Raw genomic sequence first — 7,283 nt, 5'->3', positions numbered from 1 at the left:
TAAATTATCCTCAAAGCTACAGGCTGGCAGACACGGTGTTCTTATTTCCTTCAGGACAGAGGGAGTGCCCCCCACCCCAGGTCTCCCAGGATGCTCCCAGGCAGCACTAACCCAGGGGAATTAGCTACGGGTTTCAGCAATTCCAGTCCTCCCTCATGTGCGGAGCTGTGGGCCACGGCCTGGAGCTGCTCAGCCAGGGAACTGTTAACCTCAGCGGCGGCGTGCTCAGGACCAGCTTTGGAAACCTGTGGTGTTAAGGCTTGAATGCAACAATGTCACCGTACTGGGTGGAGGGGAATACGGGTTTCTTCACAAGCTGTCAGGAAATCTAGATGTGGCCCAGCAACTGAGGAAGGGAGACGAGGCGGTACCTCCAGGCACACAGCTCACACCACAATGCACTGCAAGGCAACGTGTTAGCCCAATTCTAAAAATCCACAGTAACACTTTTCAAATACAGGAATCAAAAGAACAGCAGTTTTACAATGTAGGGAAATTTAATGCATACTATATAAACATTACTTACATCAGAAATCACTAGGACAGCGGCATTTTTCACAAATATAAATTAATTACTGTTTAGTCAACAGGTTTTAAAAGTCCACAATTTTACAGTAAAGAAAAACCATCCGTCCCCTGATGAGAGGGGCCCAGATGGCCTAAAGCAGCCTGGACCCTTGGCATGGCTCCCCTTGCCCAAGCGGGCAGCCTTCAGAGGAGCCGGAAGACGCTGGTGCCGGGCAGCTGCTCCTGCTGAAAAGTGGATTTTGGTCTGTAGGATTTCATTTGTACTCTGTTATAAAAAATATACAAAATCTCAAAATACTCTATAATAAGAAATATACAAACTCTATTTGTACTCTGTTATAAGAAATATACAAACCCTCAAAATACTCTGTTAAAAAATATACAAACTATATATATTTGTACTCTGTTATTAAAAATATACACTCTGTACTCTGTTATAAAAAATATACACAATCTGTTTGTACTCTGTTATGAAAAATACAGAAACTCTATTTGTGTTCTGTTATAAAAAATTACAAGCTCTCAAAATACTGTTATAAAAATATACAAACTCTCAAAATACTCTTTTATAAAAAATATCCAAACTCTCAAAATACTGTTATAAGAAATATACAAACTCTATTTGTACTCTGTTATAAAAAATACACAAACATTATCTGTACTCTGTTATAAAAAATATACAAACTCTCAAAATACTCTGTTATAAAAAATATAAAACTCTTTGTACTGTTATAAAAAATATACTAACTCTATTTGTACTCTGTTATAAAAATTACACAAACTCTCAAAATACCCTGTAAGAAAAAATATACAAACTCTCAAAATACTCTGTTATGAAAAATACACAAACTCTATTTGTACTCTGTTATAAAAAAATATAGATTTTTGTAGAAATTTGTCAGCTGATTCCAAAATTAGATGGAAAGTCAATAGACTAAGACTAGCCAAAAGAATTTTGAGAAGGCTGGGCATGGTGGCTCATGCCTGTCATCCCAGCACTTTGGGAGGCTGAGGTGGGTGGATCAGCAGGTCAAGAGATCGAGATCATCCTGGCCAACATGGTGAAACCCCATCTCTACTAAAAATACAAAAATTAGCTGGGTGTGGTGGCACATGCCTGTAGTCCCAGCTACTCGGGAGGCTGAGGCAGGAGAATTGCTTGAACCTGGGAGGCAGAGGTTGCGGTGAGCCGAGATCGCACCACTGCACTCCAGCCTGGCACCTGGTGACAGAGCAAGACTCTGTCTCAAAAAAAAAAAAAAAAGAATTTTGAGAAAGAATTATAATAGCAATGTTGAAGAATTCACAATACCCAATTTCAATACTACAGTAATTAAGATGGTGTACTGCTGATTAAAAAAATGCAGACACATAAATCAGAGACAGTCCAGATGTAGACCCAAAAATTTTAATATAATCAAATGGAGAAAGGGTAGTTTTTTACAAATACTGCTGGGATAATTGTAAATCCCTATTTTTAAAAAGCTAATCTTGATCCATATATCACACCATATAGAAAGTAATTTGACATTGTCTCATAAAGTTAGACACATACTTACAACAATCTAGGTAATTACCCAAACAAAGGGAAGATTGTGACAAACACAAAAGATGATATACTGTATTATTTCACTAATATGAAATTCTGGAAAAGGTAAACCCATCGTGGCTGAAACTAGATACATGGTTGCCTAGAACTGGGAACTGGAGGAAGGCACTCGCTGCACAGGGCCGTGAGGAACTCCTGGCCATGTTCTATATCTTGATCATGGTCACGGATACATGACTGCATGTAAATTCCAAAGCTTACTAAATGTTACACTTAAAATAGGTAAATTTACTGAATGTAAATTATTCCTCAATCAAACTAGGGAAAGTGAATTGGCTTAATTATTCATCAACCTTCCTTGAATCCAGTTTGACTTACGTGAGTCACTTCTGGCTAAGAGTCATCCATGTCCACCCTTCTTCATGCAGTACTGTTTCCTGTATCATCAACCGTTGTTCAGTGTTCATTAAGAGTGCACCACTTACACTGTTGGTGGGAGTGTAAATTAGTTCAACCACTGTGGAAGACAGTGTGGTGCTTCCTCAAGGACCTAGGAATAGAAATTCCTTTTGACCCAGCAATCCCATTACTGGGCATATATCCAAAGGATTATAAATCGTTCTACTATAAGGTCACATGCACATGAATGTTCATTGCAGCACTGTTTACAATAGCAAAGACTTGGAACCAACCCAAATGCCCATCGATGATAGACTGGACAGGGAAAATGTGGCACATATACACCATGGAATATTATGCAGCCATCAGAAACAATGAGTTCGTGTCCTTTGTACGGACATGGATGTACCTGGAAACCATCATTCTCAGCAAACTGACACAAGAACACAAAATCAAACATCGCATGTTCTCACTCATAGGCGGGTGTTGAACAATGAGAACACATGGACACAGGAAGGGGAGCACTATACACGGGGGTCTGTTGGGGGGAAATGGGGAGGACAGTGGGGGGTGGGGAGTTGGGGAGAGATAGCATGGGGAGAAATGCCACATATAGGTGAAGGGGAGGAAGGCAGCAAATCACACTGCCATGTGTGCACCTATGCAACAATCTTGCATGTTTTTCACATGTACCCCCAAACCTAAATGCAATTTTAAAAAATGCAAAAAAAAAGGAGTGCACCACTATTTTCTCCAGAATTTTCTCCCATGCCTCTCACACCCATTCCACAAGTTTTGATGTAAATGTTCAAGCAACTATGATCATATTACTTTTGCTGCTTACCTGACTATAAGATGCCTTCTGACTTCAGGTATATTAAGATGTGAAAAAAAAATGTACATCTTAGAATGGAAATGTGATAGAAGGAAACAAGGTTTAAATCTGGTGAAATGAACTTTTAATTATTATGTAATAATCTCTTTATCTTCAGTAATGCTTTTCGGTTGTCAATGTTACCTGATATAAATAAAACTAAGATGACATTCTTTTGACTTTGCTGGTATATCTTTTCCCCACCTTTTTACTTTGAGAGATCAACCTTGCCTTTACAATTAAGGGGCGCTAGAGAGCTAGTGCTGGTGGTCAGCAGTGTCTGTGATGTCCGGTGGAGGTAGACATTTGACAGAGCAGTAACAGTACCTTTACAATAAGACTTGTTTATAAGTAAACAGGATACACCTCCAGGGATCCCCAGAAATACTTGAGGAACATTGCAGAAGTGGCTAATGTCCTCTGCAAGCATGTGGAGCAAAAGCCACTGACATCTGAGTATTCATGTCATCATGATTCCCGTCTCTGTCCTCAGTTGACTTTATTCAGAATACATAAACATACAAAAATGTACTTAAAAGCCAGGAAAAATTCTACTAACATGTTAGCCTGGGTTATCACAAATCATCAAATCTGTATGCCCTATTTCACTACAAATAACACATATTACCTTTGGAATATTTATAACACTAAAAGTAAAATGAGAGAAATATAAGAGAACCCTTCTAAAATATAATGGAAAGACTGGGCAATAGGCAGACTGGATAAGAAGGCCTCTAAATCTGGCAAGAAAGAAGTCACTGATGGGCTCAGGAAAGACATTTATAGTAAAGTCCAAGGACCAGGAGCCATGTTAAAGGGAAATCAGTGAAAATCAATTACTCTCAACAATATGTTTGAGGACTTTGGGGCCAAAGGGTAGTTGCATGTTTCTTTTGAATCAGTCCATATCCAAAATCTAAGGCTTAGGACCGCCCAACTAAACGGCCTCATGCTGATTTCTTTCTGTATATCACGTTCAGTTTTTACATTGTCATCTCTTTTTATCAGATTGTTTTCACAATCTGATAAAGGGTCAAGAGAGTCCTATCAAACAACATGGTCCAGATACTCACTTTGACACCCACTGACCATGTGGCCTTAACTGCTCTGACCATCCATTTTCCCTGTCCTGGCCCCTGCCACCTCTCCAGCAACCTCAACACCCCGCTCTGGGTTCTTCCAGGAACATCATTCAGGCATTCACTCACTCATTCATTTTTTCAAGCAGTGAATATAACTGAGCACCTGCTGTGAGCCTGAGGTTGGAAAAACAGCAGTGACCACTGTATAACGTTATCTCTGTTTCTCCCGACAGCCTTGCTCGAGCAGCTCCTTGTGTCTGGAATGCTCTTTTCTGGCTAACTCCCACCAACCCTCAGGTACCATCTCTCCCAGGAAGGACACCTCCCCACCGCCATCCCCAGATGTGGCCAATAACTGAAGGCAGAGCTATAGAAGTTTAACCACAGACCTGTAAGCAAGAAATAACTGCTAGTGTAAGCTGCTGAGAGTTGGGGGGCTATTTGTTACACAGCATCATTGAGCAAAAGCTGACTGATACAAACAGGCAAGTTCTAGCTTCAAGCTTCAGAACTGGGACATTGTGAATCAACACTTAAGTGTTTTTAGCCAAGGTGGGCCAATGCTAAGCAGATGTTCTCAGAAGAGACAAAGTCTGAGATTGAGGGAGACCTGGGTGTGGGTCCCTGCTTTGTCATGCAGGGATAGTAAAAAACCTAGTTATTAAAAAAACACATTCTCTGGAATCAAGCTGTTTGGGTGCAAATCCCAGTGCTGCCACTTACAAACCATGTAACCTGGGACTAGTTCCTTAACTTTTGGGCCTCAGTTTCCTCATCTGTGAAATGGAAATGATTCTAGTACCAGCCTCACAGGCATTATGTTGAATCAGTGAGCTAATATATGTGGTGTGCTATGAGCTGCTACTTTTCAGTCATTGTAGGTGAGCTTGGCTTGGCAACTTTACTTCCAGAACCTTGTCAGGTATCCAGTCCACTTTGTGTCCTTTGGATTATTAGCAACTCTAGCTGGCATGTTGTAGCTTTCTAGGTACCAAAACCTTCTTGTGCTGTCTCCATAGCAACTGCAAGTGTAGACTCTGGAGTTGGACACACTCAAGTTCTAATCTGGTGACCTTGGGCAACTGATTTAACTCTTTGCTCATCTGTAAAATGACAGCAGTAACTTCACATGCCTGTGAGGGTATGGTGAAAATCGAATGAAATAGAGTATTTTTTACAGAAGCACTCAGCACAGCCTCTGGCTCATAGACAGTATTATTGGCTCTTCTTGGAGAGAGGTGACCTATTGGAGAGCCATCTGCTTCTGGGGATAAGCCTTCAGGGTGTGACCAGAGCACTCCACTCTTGCCACTAGGACCCTTTGAGCCTTTTTGCCCAAGGATGGCAAAAGCCAGGCACGGAGCATCAGCAAAGCCCACCTAGTACCTCCTTCTCCTCTATCTCCTGGCTGTCTGGCTTGATCCAGAAGACTCATGAGGGCCCCCTTCTTGTGCAGAAACTCCTGGTTAAAACCATCTGTACAATGGCCCCATCTGCCAGCACCGTGATCCAATCAGCCTGGGGCAGGATGTGGAGTGAGTGGGTCATGAGAATCTGTGTCTGGGCAGGGAAGGGTTAGATGTTAACACACATGTGGCCACGTTCCATGGCTCATGCCTGTAATCCCAGCACTTTGGGAGGCCAAGCCAGGTGCGAGTTCAAAACCAGCCAGGTCACCATGGCTAAGCCCTGTCTCTACTAAAAATACTAAAAGGAGCTCGGTATGGTGGCACACACCTGTAGTCACAGCTACTTGGGAAACTGAGGCATGAGAATACTTGAAACTGGGAGATGGAGGTTGCAGTGAGCTGAAATTGCACCACTGCATTCCATCCTAGGTGATGGAGCAAGACTCCATCAAAAAGAAGAAAAGAAGGGAGGGAGAGAGGGAGAGAGAGGAAAAGGGAGGGAGGGGAAGTGAAAGAGGAATGAAGGGAAGGGGAAAGAAAGTAAGAAAAGAAAATGTATACACATGTGCTTGGCCAGCCTCTGGAGCAGGGGGTAGGGTTGGAGTATTGTACCTGGACTCAGAGTAGGGAGAGCTCCCCTTCTTGCACTCCTGCCATCTTTCTTGAAAATAGCATTTTCAAATAGAGAAACAGAGGGGACTCCTTCAACCTATCTCAAGAAGACAAGGAGTCCATCTGACCCAGACCAATCATCCAAGGCAGAGCTGTAGTAGGTAAACCACAGACACAGAAGCAGGAAACAGCTGCTGTTGTAAGCTGATGGAATCTGAGGGGTTGTTTGTTATGTAGCATCATCACAGCAAAAGCTGACCAATACAAAGAGGAAAATTGGACTCAAGTGGAAGGGGGCGGTGAGAGAAACTTGGGTTAGGACTGGATGCTAAGGGCATCCTCTGCCTTTGTCCTGTGCCCTCTGACACATGTTCACAAACTTACTGTTCCGTGGAGTAGCCCACCAGGCCCAATGACCTGGATGAAGATGTGCTGGCCGATGTGGGTGCCCAAAGCCACCAGGGGGTCATCCAGCAGGTACACAGCTGCCTTTCTGTACACAACCCAGGTGAGGCTCAGCTGCTGCTTCTGGCCCCTGAGAGATTCATGCCTTGTGACCACAAAAGGAACAGTGTCCTGAGTCTGCATCTACAGGGTGAGACTGGGGAGCCCAGGCAGGAGCAGGTTGGGGTGAGGTGTAGCTCCCCATGTCTGTCCCCTGGGCACATGCTCAGCTTCAAAGGCACTCACACCCAAGCCAGCATCCCCTCCAACCTCCCCTTCCCAGCACACTTCCTGGAGGAGTTACCTGTGCTTCCCAAGCTACTCTGTCTCCTACTCGCTCTCTGTAACCATTTGAGTCCAACTTCTGTTCCTGTCTCCACTGAGAC

The 7,283-nt window shown here is 43.0% G+C and overlaps 1 long non-coding RNA gene across 1 annotated transcript; it reads right to left on the bottom strand.

The window, feature by feature from the left end:
* Positions 1 to 254: 254 nt before the first annotated feature.
* Positions 255 to 6,831, bottom strand: LOC105709357 (uncharacterized). The gene is made up of 3 exons (XR_010340988.1): positions 3,321 to 6,831; positions 2,456 to 2,627; positions 255 to 793 (listed from the first exon to the last, which is right to left on the bottom strand). It is a non-coding gene; the product is annotated as an uncharacterized LOC105709357 (long non-coding RNA).
* Between the last annotated feature and the right edge of the window lie 452 nt (positions 6,832 to 7,283).

The sequence above is a fragment of the Aotus nancymaae genome, unplaced genomic scaffold (genome assembly GCF_030222135.1).
Source record: "Aotus nancymaae isolate 86718 unplaced genomic scaffold, 86718_ANA_hifiasm-v0.15.2.pri h1tg000287l, whole genome shotgun sequence".
NCBI classification, from domain to species: domain Eukaryota; kingdom Metazoa; phylum Chordata; class Mammalia; order Primates; family Aotidae; genus Aotus; species Aotus nancymaae.
The sequence above is the reverse complement of the archived record's forward strand: the minus strand, read 5'-3'. Positions and strand labels throughout refer to the sequence as shown.